Below are 17,750 nucleotides of genomic sequence, written 5' to 3' on the forward strand. Positions count from 1 at the left end.
TCTCACTCTAAAGTGCACTTGTTCAGGTTTTGTGTTTTTTAAAGGTTTGTATTTTTTTGTTTTTTGTTACGGTTTTGTAATTCTTTAGGTTTTGAAGTTTACAGTGTTTACGGTAGAGGTGTGCTGATACATCGATTATTAGATTAATCGTGATGCGACACATAATGGTTCGATTACGATTCAAAAATATTTAAAATCGATTATTTTTCATAATAACTAGACGCCAGGAGCACGGACGCCACTTGCGGAACCAAAGTACTGTTCCTGCGTACCACCCGGACATCTGTAGTGACGGACCGGTTAATATGGCGACAGCTAGCTCTTTAGCTACAGTAACAGAGTGTGAGATTCATTCTTCTGGATTAAAAGCTAGTGCTACATGCTAATGCTGCTTTTGCTAAAGAGAAAATCATTCAAAGTTCTCGTCCACAACATATTCATCCAATAGATATTCGTCCATTTTATGCTACACTGGAACAAAAAGCACCGTGTAGCCTCATGTAGCCCGGAAACAATGAGCCGTACTGCGCATGGCGCGGCGCCGTAAACAAAGCTTTCAGTTCAGAGGTAAACAAAACAACCAAAACATTTATCTCTGTAATCTGCCTGAAAGAAGTCCAGAGGCGTTTGGCAGCGTGACGATGTTTATTCCAAGAGCAGGGATCAGAAACATGCGTTAGCATCGGCAGTCGAAAAAACACACACACAACACTGCAGCTCCCGTAGCTCCCGCTGACGTCCCACTACCACCTAGACATGTAGACATAGATATCTAGATGTAGGTGTCTAGATATGCTGCACGCCAAGTAGTAAATTCAAATTGAACATATATCTGCATATATGACATATCTGCTATTGTTTGCACTTAAGGGAGGTAACTGCTGATCTTTTGTCAACAGGGGCAGCCTTTTGTTGTATTGGCTCTTTAGGCCACAGCTACAGGCACAAAGTTTATGCCATGGTTGCTGATGGACCACTTGACATCAATAAAAAATACTTTTTTTGGATTTGAATTTGTTTGATTACTTTGATTTATGTATACCGAGAAACAGCTGTACATTGTTTCAAAGTATGAAGTGGGCCCTAAGTGAGGGGGAAAAAATGCACAAAAAATCATGATAATCGTTTTTATCATTAATATCGTGATAATCGTTGAATAATCGAATCGTAGCACCCTGAATCGTAATCGAATCGAATCGTGAGGTGCCTTAGATGGCACACCCCTAGTTTACGGCGTATGATTGGGCGCCGCGCTGCGACAGACAGAATGAAACACGAGGAAAAACGGACCGAAGCAAACAGAAAGGCGACGCCGGCGGACTGCAAGGTGCACACTGTTTTCCTTCTTTTTTTGCAGTGTTCTTTGTTTATTGACAGTCTAATCGTACTTTAAATAGTTGCAGTGATATTTGTTTGAAGAAAGACTTTTGCACCTTATTTGAACTGTAGCTGTAACTTTAACAGTGTTGCTGCTACACAAGGTTGGTAACAAACAGAAAAGACTTTGAAACAAGAAGCGGTCTGACATTACTGCAGGGGTAAATGGTGCAGTCCCACAGAGGATTTCCCATTAAAGTTTCATAAATAGCTACTGAGCTACAATATTTATTTTCACCATAGTCTGATTAACTTATTAAATTAGAGGGCTGGATTTGTCACCATATGAGCAGTGACAGCTGAGGAGGTTTACCTGTCCTGATGGATGAAATGTTCAGGATGAACATTAGAATGAAGCAGAGGAAGACTGTTAGCCGTCACTTTTATTTACAAAAAAAACAGAAGTTGGTCACATATAATCCAGATAAACAAAACAAAACAAACGGTTCATCTCAGCAAGGACTTCATTTCACCATTCATACGTTCACAACGGACACGCTGCTCATTCTCCACCATGAGGCTCTGCTGTGCAGCTTGATAACCATCAGGTGTGTGAGCTGCAGGTGCAGCAGGTGCAGCAGGTGCAGCAGCTGCAGCGGGTGCAGTAACTGCCGTCACAATCTCCTGTCTCCTTTTTCTCCGTTGGAATCTTTGGTAATCATACAAACACACACGTCGGGGGGTCTTGGCGCGCCGTGTCGGGGGGGGGGGGCTGTTCAGGTAGATGGGACTGCTCGTTTGGCCTCGCTCGCGGCACGGTGTGGTTACTGCCCCTCAATTTTAATCGCAAACAACATATACTCCATCAACTACACCCCACCGCGACAGCAGATGAACATGAATGTGCAACTTGTAGAACCTCTCTGAATTATAAAAAATGAGTGTGTCATTGTGAGCGGTTACATTGTGTCTCATTTACCATTTGCAAATATTAGAATTAATCTTTAGTATTTCAAATAAATTAGTTTCTTTTTTTTCCTTTAAAAATCTCTCAACAGATCCTGGAAAATGACCTGATGAAAAGGTCTGTATGTGAATCGCCTGATGAGCCACACCTTCTCACCGAGACATCAGGAGACCGTGGAAGAGCAGCCGATGTTGGAGCGCTGGCCAGCTCTTTTCTACAAACAACAAGTAAATATTTAAGTGACTCAGAAAAACACAAGTATGCCTTCCCCATGTAGGTTTTTTAATGTTGGAGTTCCATTTGCACGTGTCTTTAAAATAACGTTTGTCTGTTTCATCCTCAAAGATTTCTGCTGAGTTCACCAGAGCAGCAGAAACCTGGAGAAAGATTTCTGTGGGTCTGTGGATCGTCTCACACCCCGCTTCCTTGAAATGCTCAGCTCCAGAAAGGGGCTTGTTGGTAAGGAGCTTTCAGAGATTGTTGCTCAGGTTGAGCAGAGGGTGAGTGTTCTGTAATGTCTTCTTTTTTTAAGGGTAGTTGAACACATGCTCACACACACCACCCTCATTTCAACTCACTCACTCATTCAGTCTCTCACTCACTCACTTGCTGACTGTCTCACTCACACTGGGCTCTCTACTGTACATCGATACATCTGTACATTTGTACTTTTATATTCCTATGCCCCCTTGTATTTTCTGCTGCTCTATATTATTTATTGCTATTTTTATTACCTCCTCCAAGGAGGTTATGTAACACTAACACGGTTTGTTGGTTTGTTGGTTGGTTTGTTAGCAACATTACGGAAAAAGTTATAGACGGATTGCAATGAAGCTTTGTGGAAAGGTGGGTCTTGGGCTAACTTAGAATCCATTAAATGTTGGCGATGATCCGGATCACTGTCTGGATCCAGGAATTCTTTAAAGGATTCTTTATCATTGAGAGATAGGGAGTCTTTCACATAGTCGGGCATAACTCAACAATAAATGACAAGGGGGCTCAGCAAAACAGGACCGTGTCAGTTCTTCAATGACTCTAAGAGAGATCAGCTGCTGATCCAGATCAGGAAGTGTTCCGGACACCAGGATCCACAACAGACAAAAACAGGGGGGTTCTGGAGTGTCGGTCACTGTGAGGAAACACTCTGAGATATGAACAAGCAGCAAACAGCTTTCTCCCAGACACTGTTTGTGTTGGAGAGAAATACAATGTTTTTTAGTGTATAAGGTGTTCTTCTTGTTGTTGGTGACTGATTGGAGCTGTGGCGGAGGTCTGCCTCTCTGAGTGACACATTCTAGTTTCTTTATTTTCTATTTGCACCAAAGAGTTGTTTTTGAATTCATCATAGATGTATGATGACAATAAACACACTCTATTCTATTCTATTCTATTCTATTCTATTCTATTCTGTTCTGTTCTGTTCACTCACTCACTGTCTCATTCACTCACTCACTCACTTGTACAGAGTCAGCTAATTGCACACATACACACACACACACACACACACTACTGTAGGTGCTCTTTTTAATTTCGTAACCCACTAATCTACAGAGACACACACACAGTCAAAGAAACATTCTGCTTTTTTAAAACTTTGCTACCCGTCGGCAGATCACTGACGTCGCTGCCATGAGGACAGCCGTGTTCCGATGCCTCCCAATTTTCCTCGAGGACGATGGAAGTGACTTCTACGCTGTCTGTTTCGTGAGTATTCTAAAAGTTTATGCTTTGACTATATGTGCTTTATGTGTACTTTATATTAAGACTCTCCACTAACCTGTCAGCCCACGGACTCATCAGCAGGACGTTCAAATGTTAATTCACACAGGTGGGATCCACTGCAGCCTCTCAGGTTTTTGTCATTAATGTCATTAATGGCAATCTTTACAAAGCTGTTGAATGGAAGAAAAATAAAAAGGGTCAGGGGTCGGGGGGGCACAGCAGCTGATTGGGAACTTTTCTGGTCTTATATTACTGTTAATACTGCCCAACTGGATGATACCTAATTTTCTTTTTTTTCTTCTTCTTCTTCTCCCTTTTTCTTCTGGTGTATTAATTATTTTGTCTAACTTGTGAATTTAAAAAAAAATCTTTCTTCTTCTCTTTCTTCTTCTCTTTCTCTCTCTTTGAAGCAATGTTCAAAACTTGTAGGGTTGTTGTTGGTCTTTACATCAGGAGGTGCTGGTCAGTATCGGGGTGTGGTTCTCCAGCGGCACTGCGGCAGACAGGAAGAGGCTGCAGAGGGAGTGAGGACAGCAGAGAAGACCATCGGCTGCCCTCTGCCCTCCCTCCAAGACATCTACAGCTCCCGCTGCCTCAGTAGAGCCAGGAGCATCAGCAAGGACCCATCCCACCCTGGCCGTCACCGCGTCCATCTGCTGCCCTCTGGTAGGCGCTACAGGTCACTGCAGACAGTTTTTACCCCAGAGCTGTCAGCTCTGTGAACTCAAACGGGGCAGAGGCCAAACATCCACACACTCTGCACCTCATTCACTTTATACACACCTGTCTTTATGTCCTTTGTTTATTTTATTATGTACATATATGTATATTTTATTGTCTATTTTTTATATTACAAAAGGGAGACGGCACAATCTCGTATCTAAATGCTACAATGATAATAAAGGCAATTCTGATTCTGATTCTGATTCTATTGAGGAGGTATGGTTGTCATGTACCAAGTAAAACAAAAAACTACTTAAAAACAAAAACAATTTATCTTTGAACTTTCAACTGTCTTATTGTTCGGGTCAAATCAGATGATTTACAACTTAAAACCTTCATAAAAAGTGTGTCTTACATCTGATTGCCTCAAGGCCTCATGATATCCTCCATACTATGCAGTTACACATATAAAAGTGATTATCACCAGAGTTTTGGACAGGATGAAGAGGGCACTGAAATTGAGCCAGAGATAGAGGAGGATGTCTCAGAAGAGGAAGACAACACGGATTTTGATCCAGACTTTGAGGAGACAGACCAGTCAACTGATGGAGATGGAGAGGCATCTGAAGATCAGACACCTGAGGAGACTTTCTGCTCCAAGAGTGGACACTTGCTCTGGTCTTCAGTCCACCAGGACAGAGGAAGTAGAGCGACAGTGGAAAATATCATAAAGATGACGCCAGGGCCAACTCGCGATGCAACATCTCGTGTGGATGACACCAAGTCCAGCTTCCAACTCTTTTTACCAGAGTCCACTGAGGGAATTATACTGGACATGACAAACCTGGAGGGGAAGCGTGTGTTTGGGGACACCTGGAGAGAAATCGACCTGGTGGACCTCCAAGCCTATTTAGGTCTGTTGATTTTAGCGAGAGTACATCGCTCAAACAATGAGGCTACAAAAAGTCTATGGGATGCAGAGTCTGGCAGGCCTGTATTCCGGGCAGCTGTGTCATTACAGCAGTTTCATGTGCTGTCAAGAATTATACGTTTTGACAACAGAGATACACGACATGTCCGCTGGCGAAATGACAAACTGGCTGCCATCAGGAACATTTGGGACAGATGGGTGGAGCTCCTCCCTCTCATGTACAATCCAGGCCCTGAGGTAACAGCTGATGAGCGCCTGGTTCCTTTCAGAGGTCGCTGCTCATTCAAGGTTTACATTCCAAGCAAACCAGGGAAATATGGCAAAAAGATCTGGGCATCCTGCGATGCCAGGAGCAGCTATGCCTGGAATATGCAGGTGTGCATGGGGAAAGTCAGTACTGGAAGGGCCGAAAAAAACCAAGGCATGAGTGTTACTGAACATGACAACCGGTCTCCACGGGCATAATATCACATGTGACAACTTCTTCACATCATATGCTCTTGGTCAGGAGCTGCTGAAAAGAAAGCTCTCTATGGTAGGGACAGTGAGGAAGAACAAGCCGGAACTTCCCCCTGCAGTGGTGTCGACCAGAGGACGAGAAGCACTCTCATCGAAATTTGCATTCACTGACACACACACACACACTCTTGTGTCATATGTTCCCAAGAAGAACAGAAATGTTCTTCTGATGAGCACGCTTCACAAAGATACCGCTGTCAGCAGCACAGAGGACAGGAAGGCCCTTATAATCCAGGACTACAACAAGAACAAAGGAGGAGTCGACTGCCTTGATAAGGTGATGTAAAGTTTCATCATTCATGCATTTTATTTTTATTTATGTGAATAAATGTATAGCATTATGTGTATGACAAATTCAGTTGTGTTCACAGTCTCTTATTTATTTTTCCTTTTATTGCAGCTTACTACACCTGCTGTCAGGACCTGCACGGCAGTGGCCTCCTCGTGGCGCTGTGCAGGTTCTTGTTTCTGTTTTTCAGGTGGGTGGAGCTGGAGAGGAGGCTTGCTGCAGCGTGGGTTCAGCTCGTCAGCGGGATGACTTTCAGCTGCTTGGGGCGCTGGCACTATTAAAGCGACGCCCAGGCTGAGAGTCAGCGCTGGATCGAAACATCCACGCCCGTGTGTGACGTGTGTAGCACATTCAGCTTCGTAGCTTCCCAAGCTGACCAAGTTCTTCCTTGTTTGCAGTTGGAGTCCCGATCAGCCTGCCGCAGCGCCCAGCCGCCCACCTGCCCCGGACGGTCTCAGGACGCAGAGCCAGGACGCCAAGACCGAAGCTCGCCACCGACTATTCGGACAGTGCCCACTCGGACCTGCCGCCTGGACTCGCCGCTTCCTGACCCCCCCAGAATAAACTGTTCTTGCGCTCTTCAGACCTGCCTCCGTCTTGCTGTCTGCGTCTGAGCCTCGGTACAGACCGTAACACCTGCAAGCGAACGACAGCCCGCTGGCCTGTGGCACTTTTCCACAACATCCTTGATGTGTCTGCTTTCAACGCATATGTGGTGTGGACAGCCATCGACCCAACCTGGAATCAGGGGAAGAGTTTCAAGAGGAGCCTTTTCCTGGCAGAGCTGGGGAAAGCTTTGGTGACTCCTCTTATTCAGCGGCGCCAGCACATTCCCCCCACACCAGCCTGTCTGGTAAGGAGAGTGCAAGCCCCAGCCTCAGCCCAAGCTGCTCTCCCCCAACAAGGACGAGGGCAGAAAAGGAAGCGCTGTGAGCTCTGTGCCCCCAGAGACGATAAAACAAGCCTGAGATGCTGCAAATGTGATGCCTACATTTGCAAGGCCCACTCTAACCTGAGTGTCACGTGCCACTCATGTGCATGAGTCTCCGCCTTCCACCATCTGTGTCTGCAGCCTCTGAAGCTTGGACAAGACGGCCTGCCAGCGGCTCATCTGCACATTGAAGAGAGGGAGCAGAGACGTGTCTGCTCTGTCAGCACTCCAGAATCTCACACACACACACACACACACACACACCTTCATGTTGAGTTTGATTTTTGGATTTCCATTTATTTTTTACAGTACACATCCATAATTGTAATACATTTCTGTGCCTGTTTGTATTTTTACTGCAGTTGTTTTATGTCTAGTTCCATAAATTCATGTTAAATGTCACTTTTCACAGTTAAAGAATGTTTAATAAAAGTTTGCTGGTGAAAAATGGGTTTTGTTCTATTTTAAAAGCTGTTAAAACAGACCGGTCAATTTTGACCGGGAACACTAAAGTAAGGGGCAGGAGAGAACACGACAGGAGGGTTGATAACAGGAATAGATTTTTTTACAGGCTTGTTTTGCAGGTGAGTAGACTTTATATATATATATGTCCTGATCTTTGGGCATATCTTTGAATAAATTCCCCTACCATTCTATTGAAATTTAGCCCACACGAAATTAGACAGGCGAGGGCGTGGCCCTTTGAAAAAGTCCCCCCCCCCCCCCCCCCCCCAGCCTTGCGGAAGCTGCAGGGGTATACTTTGTAGCATTTAAGCTCAATTAATTAAGATAACATTTGAATGAGAAATCTCACGCTTGTTCGGTAAATTGAAAACCTGCCGGTCGCGATGTCCGGTGCCATTTTTTTATAGCGGAAACCCTGACAGGGACCTGAAAAGTTTCCCACAAGTCCACTAAGAGAGTGAAACCCAAGATTGTCTGCTGCCACACAATAAACTGTCCCTTTAATCTTCTTTCCAGCACAGAGAACAAAAACTTCTTGTTCCGAGATGGACAGATCTTTCAGCAGAGGATCCAAAACACTGTCCTAGCCAAATCTTTTAACACTGGCAGTTTTGCAGAGAATGGCCAAGTATACGAGGGGGTACCGGAAAATTCCCGGACTGTGTTTATAATTTTAAAACAAGAATGATTTCAGACTTGTGGCCGTTATACGTCGCTATAGCATAGCCTTAAGCATAACTGTGAAAAAAGTCACCTCCCAAAGACACACAGGCAGCTCACAGCCAGTGTTTATGTTACTACAGTCCCCCCCCCCCCCCCTTCTTCGAAAAATCCCAGAATGCTCCGGCGCCTCTGAACCAGGAGCAGAACCAGGCTGGGTGGACATGTCCAGGAGCTGAAAGGCAGCTGGAGGACGATGGAGGCTGTCTGGAAGATCCTCCCTGCTGCGGCGCTCTGGGAGGCGGTCAGGCTGAAGCGGCGGCGCTGTGGGAGGGGGGGCTGTTTTACCCACAGGGCTCTGCGGTAAAACAGTTCCTGGTGAAAAATGGCATGGCCCTGCTGCTCCATCCGCCGTATCCCCTCCATTTAGCCCCGTCAGACTTCTGTCTCTTCCCAAGAATGAACAGGAACTGAAGGGGCGGAGCTTTGATGACGTGGAAGAGGTGAAAAAAAAAATCGAAGGACGCTCTTAAAGGGACCATTACGCAGCAGCATGGTGACTGTTCTGAGCAGTGGAAATCCCGGCTGCAGCGCTGGATTCAAGCCGAAGGAGAGGACTGGGAAGGTGACAGCTTTGATTAAATATGAAAATAAAAAAATAAAAAGTTATAACCACAGTCCGGTTTCTTTCCGGTTCCCCCTCGTATTGCAGAAAGTGTAGAGCGTAATCCAGGTGGTACATCTACCAGATTTTGTGTTTTTTACATGATGTACCTAATGGGTGCAAACCTCGAAATCATCAATATAAAGAATTAATGATATTCTTGGTTGTTCGACAGCAAAAAATGGGTTTTGCTTGAAATACTTCCCGTCTTGAAATGACCTGTACTGAGTCGATGAGCTTGTTTGTTTTTATTAAACCTCTTGAGCAATATTCTTATTGGTCAACATATGCTGCAAGGTCTGGAGAAGAGGCACGCATTGGAAACTCTCGTGCAAATTAAGGACGTACTCCACTGGTTAATGAAATCAAAGTGTTTCTTGAAATATGGTCTTCTCTTATACACAGGAAAAAGGGCCATGCTCTCCCGGAGCTTCGCTGGTGGGACTTACATAGCTCCTCTACCGACTCAGTAACACTGTCCTCATCAAATTACAATGATGCTTCTTCAAAAGTTGCATTCACAAATTGGCGAATTACTGGAGCAGAAGCTGTGTATATGAAATGAAGCTCCTCCACCAAGCTATTATTACATTTTCCAGAAACATTGTCCGCACTCAAGAGAAGTGAGCCAGTTCTTTGTTGGATTTCTTTTGATCAGTCAACAGTAGGATTAAACTGGCATTCTCAGGATCACTTTCACCTGAGGATAAGTGATCAGTCACATTTGACAAAGGGTGGTGTTCACGAATGACACCTGATTTGAAGTCATCCAGAGAACGAGGGTTGTGCTTTCTGCTTTTGTGTATCATAAATGTTCCAAATATATTTGTCTTGAATGTACATCCAACAAAAACACTCTCTACAGTTTCATGATTCCTTAAGGTGAAGGTCAGGTGAAGGAAACATTCCTGTTCAGTGGTATGTTTCGTTGAACATTTCACACATGTGAACGAGTGAAGTATTTCTTACGGTGGCCGACAGGTGCAAACGCGCTGCAAACACAGAAAACACATGCAAGAAAAAAATGCTCCAAGAGAATAAAACGCTGCAAAAACAGAAAACACCTGCAAGAAAAAAAAACCGCTGCAAGAGAAAAAAAACACTGTAATCACAGAAAACACATGCAAGAAAAAAAAACCGCTGCAAGAGAAAAAAACGCTCCAAAAACAGAAAACACCTGCAAGAGAAAAATGCTGCAAATTCAATCCACAACGGAAGTGCACCAGGTCGCTCCACAACGGAAGTGCACCGGACACGAAGAAGAAGAAGAAGGAGAAGAAAGAAAAATAAGGGGCGCGATTTCTTTCAGTGTGAAAAGGTACGTTTTCCTTTAGTTGTAGCATCATGTTTTACTTAGCTGGCATCTTTTACAGTTTTATCGAAGAGCGGCATAATTACGCGACGTTCTACAAACTTTGATTTATAAGAGCTTGTATGCAAGCGATAATGCCCCCGGCCCGGCCGGTGTCCATAACAAGTTAGAAGAGGGTGGTGGAGAGAGCTTCAAATGAGACCAGAACACAGAAAATACAAGTCAAACACACTTACAGTAGACTGAAAGTTGAATATTAAAACGGGTCATATTAAAACGGTTTTTTTTCAATCTCTACTCTCTCTGAGGTATAGTAGATAGCCTACAGTAGATAACCTTCCTAATCTGCTCTTTTCTCTCACAGATGTACTGTCCATTTTGTGGAACTGCCATGATAGATTCTGCGGAGTTTTGTTGTCTGTGTGGCAGAAACATTAAATTTGTAACAGATCAGGTAAAAAAGCCTCCTGAGGAGAACCCCACAAATGCTCCTCCTGATTCTCGACCAAGCACTGTTGCAGGTAAACTTAAATGTATGGTGTATTCAGTAATTCTCAGTATATAAAATGTTGAAATATTATAATGCCCTGTAAGAAAGATTCATGACGAAAATAACGTGCATAACAATATAAGAGTAACTAATGTTACTTCCTGTATTGTTAACTTTTCCATCAGGGAGCTCAGGTGTAGAGTCCTTTATGAAATTTAGGGCTATAAAAGAGAGGGAGAGAAAGACATTCTTTTCAAACGCACGCCAGAACAAAAAAGGGAAGGTACAGAAAGAGAAAATGGTGAAGGTATATGCCCACACACAGTGATCAATGCAAACTCAAACTAAATTACAGATGCTGTCAATTAAACATAGTTTATTAATTTCACTATCTTGTCTTTCCTCAGGTTAATGTTGGGGTTATGATGATGCATAAGGGCTGCCTTAAGCCTATGAGAGGGAAGTCACTTCCCATTCATGTTCACCCTCACTGGTCATCTGAACAACTGCTGACTGCTGCTGTAAAGAAGCAGAAAGATTTCAACCAGGATATGGAAGATTGTGCCCATGTTTTGTTGTATCCTGATGCTAAGAAAGTTACAAACATCCCTGGGACAGATCCCCCTTTCACAGTGCAGAAATATAAAGATGCAATTGGGAAGTCATACCAAAGAATAACATTTTACATTTGCACTGTTGAGGACTTTGAAAACAGCTGTAAGTGCCTCAGTCACATCTCTGATCTTGTTTTAAGCTCAACTTTATTATATGTTAGATTTAAATATCACATATTTCCACCTACATCTGATACTTAAGATGAATTTCACATTTCACCAAATTTACCAAATTATTTTAGTGAATTTTGATTAAAAGTTTGCAGTTGATAGAAATGGAAGTTTTTAGGATTTAAAACTAACCTAATAACTAATAACACATCAAGATAATTATTGCTTTTCATAGGTTGCAGTGAACAGTCTTCAAGTGACGATGACAGCGTGGTCCATGTACGGTTGCCAACTGGAGACAGTCCACTTTCTGACACTGTGGTCAGTTTGCGTCTATGACATTCCTCCCTAAGTGAAGTAAATTAACAGTAATTTATATTTGATTGGATCCATCATTTGTATGTTGTACGCAGGTGTGGGATGATCCAGATGAAGCAAGCACTCCAATAATAGAGAACAGGTGAGAACATTTTGAATGCAAGAAAAATAATAAACATCAACTTCATATTTCGATGCTCAAATGGTACAATGCACAGTACAGCTATTTAATTAATTTGTTTTTGTTTTTTCCAGAGCCTTCAGACACAAACAAACAGAGTCTGATCAAGTAAGACTTGAACTCATGCCCTTAATGTTTAATGTGTGAACATGGAATCATAAAATGCCTACAGATCTAGTGATGTAGTTACTAAGCCAGTTGGTAACTATAACTATATTAGATTCTAGATCATGAGATTAACTGCTGAAATTTTTGGGTTAAGGAAGGAGGACAAACCAAAGAGCAGGTCAAATCCACCGAGGGCCAGAACAACTGCTATCGGTAAGCTGTGCTAACAGTTACAACCTTTACTTTGATTCAGTTCGATATTCATTCATTCATCTTCTACCGCTTCTCCTTTTCGGGGTCGCGGGTGGCTGGAGCCGATCCCAGCTGCTGTGGGCGAAGGCGGGGTACACCCTGGACAGGTCGCCAGTCTGTCGCAGGGCTGACATATACAGACATACAACCATTCACTCACACATTCATACCTAGGGGAAATTTAGGGTGACCAATTAACCTGCCATGCATGTTTTCAGTTCGATATTATCTATTGTAAATCTCATGTTTTTTTTTTAAAGATCATTGGCTTGAATGTCCTCTCTATACAGAAACTACACAAATGTGTATGCACCCATCGTAGTTGACAGTGAGTCAGAGCCAGAGGAAACAATGGAGCACCGTGTAGAGGAAAGGTAGTAATTACTAATTAGTATTTCTGTAAATCTTATTTGTCCCTTTATTATTTGAAATAGTAATCCACTATATCTTCTTTTACAGGACAGACGATGTGACTGCTGCAGACATTATTTCAGAGCTTGCTGCAAAGACTACACAAACATCTCACAGCAGGTTCAATATAAACAGAGCCAATGTTTGGGATGGAGCAGTCCGAGGCTTCAGACGTGCTGCATTTGACCCCTCCCATCAAATATTAGTGCGGTTCACTGATGATGAGGGACAAGCTGAGGATGGTGACAATGGTGGGCCAAAGCGTGAGTTCCTCACCCTCCTTATGGACTGCCTGAGAACACGCAGAATCTTTGATGGACCAGAGGACAGAAAATTTATTACATTTGACAGTGCAGGTGATGTGTTTTTTTTATTTTCTTTTAGAGATTATGACAAATGTTTGTTTATTGTGATACTAATTTAACAAAAAAAAATATCTACAGCTGCCAAAAATGATGAGTACTTCCTTGCTGGGAGGATGATTGCTACTTCCATTGTTCATGGTGGTCCAGGTCCTCGTTTCTTGTCAGAGAAGCTTTACCAGCATCTCGCAGGAACAACCACTGACACTGAAGCTGAAATTCAGGATGTCACCGACGACACCATGAAAGCTTCCCTGCTTGAGGTAAGTTGTCATTGTTAACAAACCTTAACCTGTAGCAAAAAAACTTGATGTGTGTGCTTATTGTTCTCTTCCCTAGATATCCAAAGCAGCAACATTGGACGAACTGCATTCAGTTGTTGACAGACATTCCAGTATGCTGCAGACTGCTGGCTGCTTTCAGTACCCTGTAAGTGTGGATGACAAAACCAAGATCATCCAGGATTTCATACAGTGCTACATCATTTACCGCAACCACTTCTCAATACAAAGGTAACTGATATGTCTGCCTAATTTAACCAAAGTTAAAGATGTTATTTTCCAAGTCAAATACAGTAGTTCAAAAGGTGAATACAGGGTGCAAGATACTGAAAAAACTAGCCATTTGGTATGGGAGTCACTTTCAGACACTGGGGGAATATGCAAGATCACATGGCAAAGACTTACAAGATTAAACATACTAACGGTAGCCATAATGCTGACCAGGTCCCTTCAGCTCTTGTTCAATGGCAGTGCGTACAACATCAAGAGAAGTGTAATTTTTTTTCTCTAGACAAAGAGAAACTTTTCAGTTTATATATTAGGGAACGAAGACTCAATTTAACATTATGAATGGTTCCCAGAAAATCCAAAATTTCATTGTTGCTGTAGCCAGCATGGAAATATTTTCTAATCAGGTCCTCTTCTGTGGGGCTGTTCGATGCTGAACCTAACAAACAAGGGGAGAAACAGAGAATGCATTTAGCTCAGTCATACAAAGTTTGTATAAACAGTAGATTGCATAGATATGGTCTACAAAATATTCCTGTTAAATGTATGTAAAGGCCGGTACACGCTACAGGAATTTTTCAATCTTCCCCGATTCAGAGACCACACACTAGAAGACAACAGAGGACAGATCGCACCCGATCTTCCTCTCCTGATCTTCTAGTTCTGGAGCAGACCACACACTATGATTCTTCATCAGAGAATCGGCTCCTCACTCCTCCAAATCTCGTGTAGTCCAACGTGACTTAGCGCAGTTTCCCTTCATTGCTGTGTATACATTCGTCTCTACTTTAAATAGTAAGTGGAGAACTCATTAATTCCCTCAGTTCATTCATTCACATCGGTATCGCTCTGTCAGAGCCCCCCCCCCCCCCCCCCCCCCCCCCCCAACACACACACACACACACACACACACCCCACCCCCGCGTGCGCACGGAGCACGGGCTGTCATCACCTTGTCAGAAAATTTAAATGTTGCCATACAGAAGAGGGAAACAGTTTCAGATCATTTTCTTATAATTTACCCTCCACATTTGACAACAATTCAGCTTATTAATCTGTGTGTTGTTTTGTTTTTGTTTTTTGGTTTTTGTTTTTACTTTTGAGTCCTCAGTGCAGCAGTAGAATAAAGTAGCAGTTCGTGACAATTAAAGGCTACTTTTTTAAATCACGAAATATCTTAAATCATTCTTTTTGTCCACAGATTTGATAGTTTAAATCAGAATAAAAACACGTTGAGCTTTGATTAGGAAAAGTTTCATTATACGTCTGCGCTGTCTCTGAAGGCACGGAGTCAGCGGAAGGTTTGTATTATTATTATTATTTTTCCTTCCCCATTCTTTCGTGATGGTTAATAATTGAGATGAATTAAAACATTGGCATTATTGCAGGAGTGACGGAGATGCAGATGGATGCATTAGATCGGAGTTTGGGTCTGAATGGAGGAAATACAGTTCATCCAGGATACAACGACTTTCTCCAAGGCTGAGTTTAGGAGCTCTGGCTTTTCTGTGTCACTGTCATATATACAGAATATATTTCTCAGACAGACATATTCATGTCTCTCTCCAGCTCTGACAACTGAGAGGGGATTTTTTTAAGCAGCGGCACCTTGGTGAGACGGAGCTGTTCCGCCAATCAGGAAGCTTTATTTCGAGGGTGTGGACAGCTCTACTCGGAGCTGATCGGCGCCTCTCGGAGCGCACCACACACTACAGGATTTGCAATCGGAAATATTAAACATGTTCATTATCTACGATCTCCCCTTCCGACGCCTCCCGAGAGGCTCCGACCGGAAAAAATCTCTCTGAACACATCACACTACACGAAGATCGGATCCAAACTCTTTGCATACTCCCAACCTTGTCGGCTTCTGTCTGGAGGAGAAGATCGGGGCAAAATTCAGCCGATCATCCTGTCATGCGTACTGGCCTTTACATTATTAACTCACAAACGGTGGTCTGAAGAGTGGTATGTTGTACCAAGAGGACTTAAAAATTACTTACTGTTGTCTTCAGCTTGTGCCAAGAATTGTACATTTTTGCCACATGAATGACAGAAGACTTGAACTGTTCCCAGATCTTGTCCGCAAAAAGGGCAAAACATGGCAGACTGGAAAAATAGACAATAAAATGCTGTATTATGGTGACTGCATTCAGTCAACTCATTTTAAAATTACAGTGATCATCACTACATATGGAAAAGCCACCTCAGAGGAATAGGTTATTATGTGCATGTGTCTGCTATAGAGACTTTATTTTACAGTTCTCTCTCTCTCTCTCTCTCTCTCTCTCTGGCACCTTTCTTTGCTTTTCATTTAATCTTGAGCTTGTCAAATGCTCATCTCTTCATCGCCTTATCGTTTTGTCCTAATGCCTCTTCACTGCTTCCAGGCAATGTCACTGCTGCTTTTCTTCACATTGCCTCACCCTGGCCAGTATAATTTACCTGCACTCGACTCGTCACCTCCTGACCACCAAACTTAAAGTGTTCAATATGAGGAGACGATGTTTATATGTGGTTACATTATAACCCACTAAATTATCTACGTAATTATGCCGCTCTTCGGTAAAAGATGCCAGCTAAGTAAAACATGATGCTACAACTAAAGGAAAACGTACCTTTTCACACTGAAAGAAATCGCGCCCCTTATTTTTCTTTCTTCTTCTTCTTCTTCTTCTTCTCCTTCTTCTTCTTCTTCGTGTCCGGTGCACTTCCGTTGTGGATTGAATTTGCAGCATTTTTCTCTTGCAGGTGTTTTCTGTTTTTGCAGCGTTTTTTTCTCTTGCAGCGGTTTTTTTTTCTTGCATGTGTTTTCTGTTTTTGCAGCGTTTTATTCTCTTGGAGCATTTTTTTCTTGCATGTGTTTTCTGTGTTTGCAGCGCGTTTGCACCTGTCGGCCACCGTAATTTCTTGCTCCTTAGATCAACCTTCAGCATGGTACCTTGACAAATGAATTCTCAGTGCATTCATGGTTTTAAAGGAGCATGAACGATCAAAATCAAGACATGGAACTGAGTTTCCGATCTCAAGCGCCCTGTGTTGTAATCTGTAGTGCTGCAGAAGCTCCTCTTGCAAAAAACAAAGTTATAGACAACACATGTATTCAAGTTGCCCTTATTTTTCGCGAGCTATAACCACTACTGCATCAGTGAAATATCTGTTGAGAAATGATGGAGGTGTGTGTAACATGCAGTTTAATGCTGTCACCAAGGTGGCAAAACAAGCAGTGAAAGTCGAGTGCTGTCAGTAATACCTGCTGTTTGAAAGACTTGAAGCACGGACCATACTTCTTGTCAGACTTAGCTAGTGCCAGTTGTCACACGCTCTGATAAAGCTGCTTTTGTTCGCTGTTTAATCCGTTAAATTGCCGTACAGCAACAAGTATATGCAAAGCTGACCAAGTAACGAGGCCTGGTTTAGTCCCGGTCACAACAGCCGTCCGCCGCCACTGTCCTCCCTCTGCCGGAAATTCAAATAGTCTCCATTAATCAGTAACGAATGTCCGGAGTACCAAAAACTGTGCCCGGGACAGCGCGACGCAAGTATCAGTATTAATTACCAAATGTGAGCATGGACAGATAGGGGCTCCAGCTGCACAAACGAAACGTTAAAATGCTAAGAAATTGATGTTAGTTCTTTTCATAACACGTTTACAAAATTCAACGACAATACAGAGAGCAAAGCCATGGATTACCTGACCGGTCACCATGCCGAACCTGTCGAGTGCCGATATGCAGAGGAAGTAAGCTAACGGAAGCACAGCCAGAAAAAAAAAAAAAAAAATTAAAGGAAAAGAAAAACAAGACGCTTAATGGAATGTTTTCAAAAGTTAACACGAAATCTACACAATTTTAATGTATTCACAAAAGCCTCCTAAAGAAGCATAGGAAAGAAAACTGTAACCCATCTTCAACCTACATATTATTTTGATTCTCTTTACAGGAGAAAATAATG

General features: G+C 42.9%; 1 long non-coding RNA gene across 1 annotated transcript; it reads right to left on the reverse strand.

Annotated features, from left to right (window-relative positions):
• Positions 1-14,098: 14,098 nt before the first annotated feature.
• Positions 14,099-16,534, reverse strand: LOC115399725 (uncharacterized). Its single transcript, XR_003932714.1, has 3 exons — positions 16,415-16,534; positions 15,800-15,905; positions 14,099-14,235 (listed from the first exon to the last, which is right to left on the reverse strand). It is a non-coding gene; the product is annotated as an uncharacterized LOC115399725 (long non-coding RNA).
• Between the last annotated feature and the right edge of the window lie 1,216 nt (positions 16,535-17,750).

Source organism: Salarias fasciatus, chromosome 13, assembly GCF_902148845.1.
Source record: "Salarias fasciatus chromosome 13, fSalaFa1.1, whole genome shotgun sequence".
NCBI lineage: Eukaryota > Metazoa > Chordata > Actinopteri > Blenniiformes > Blenniidae > Salarias > Salarias fasciatus.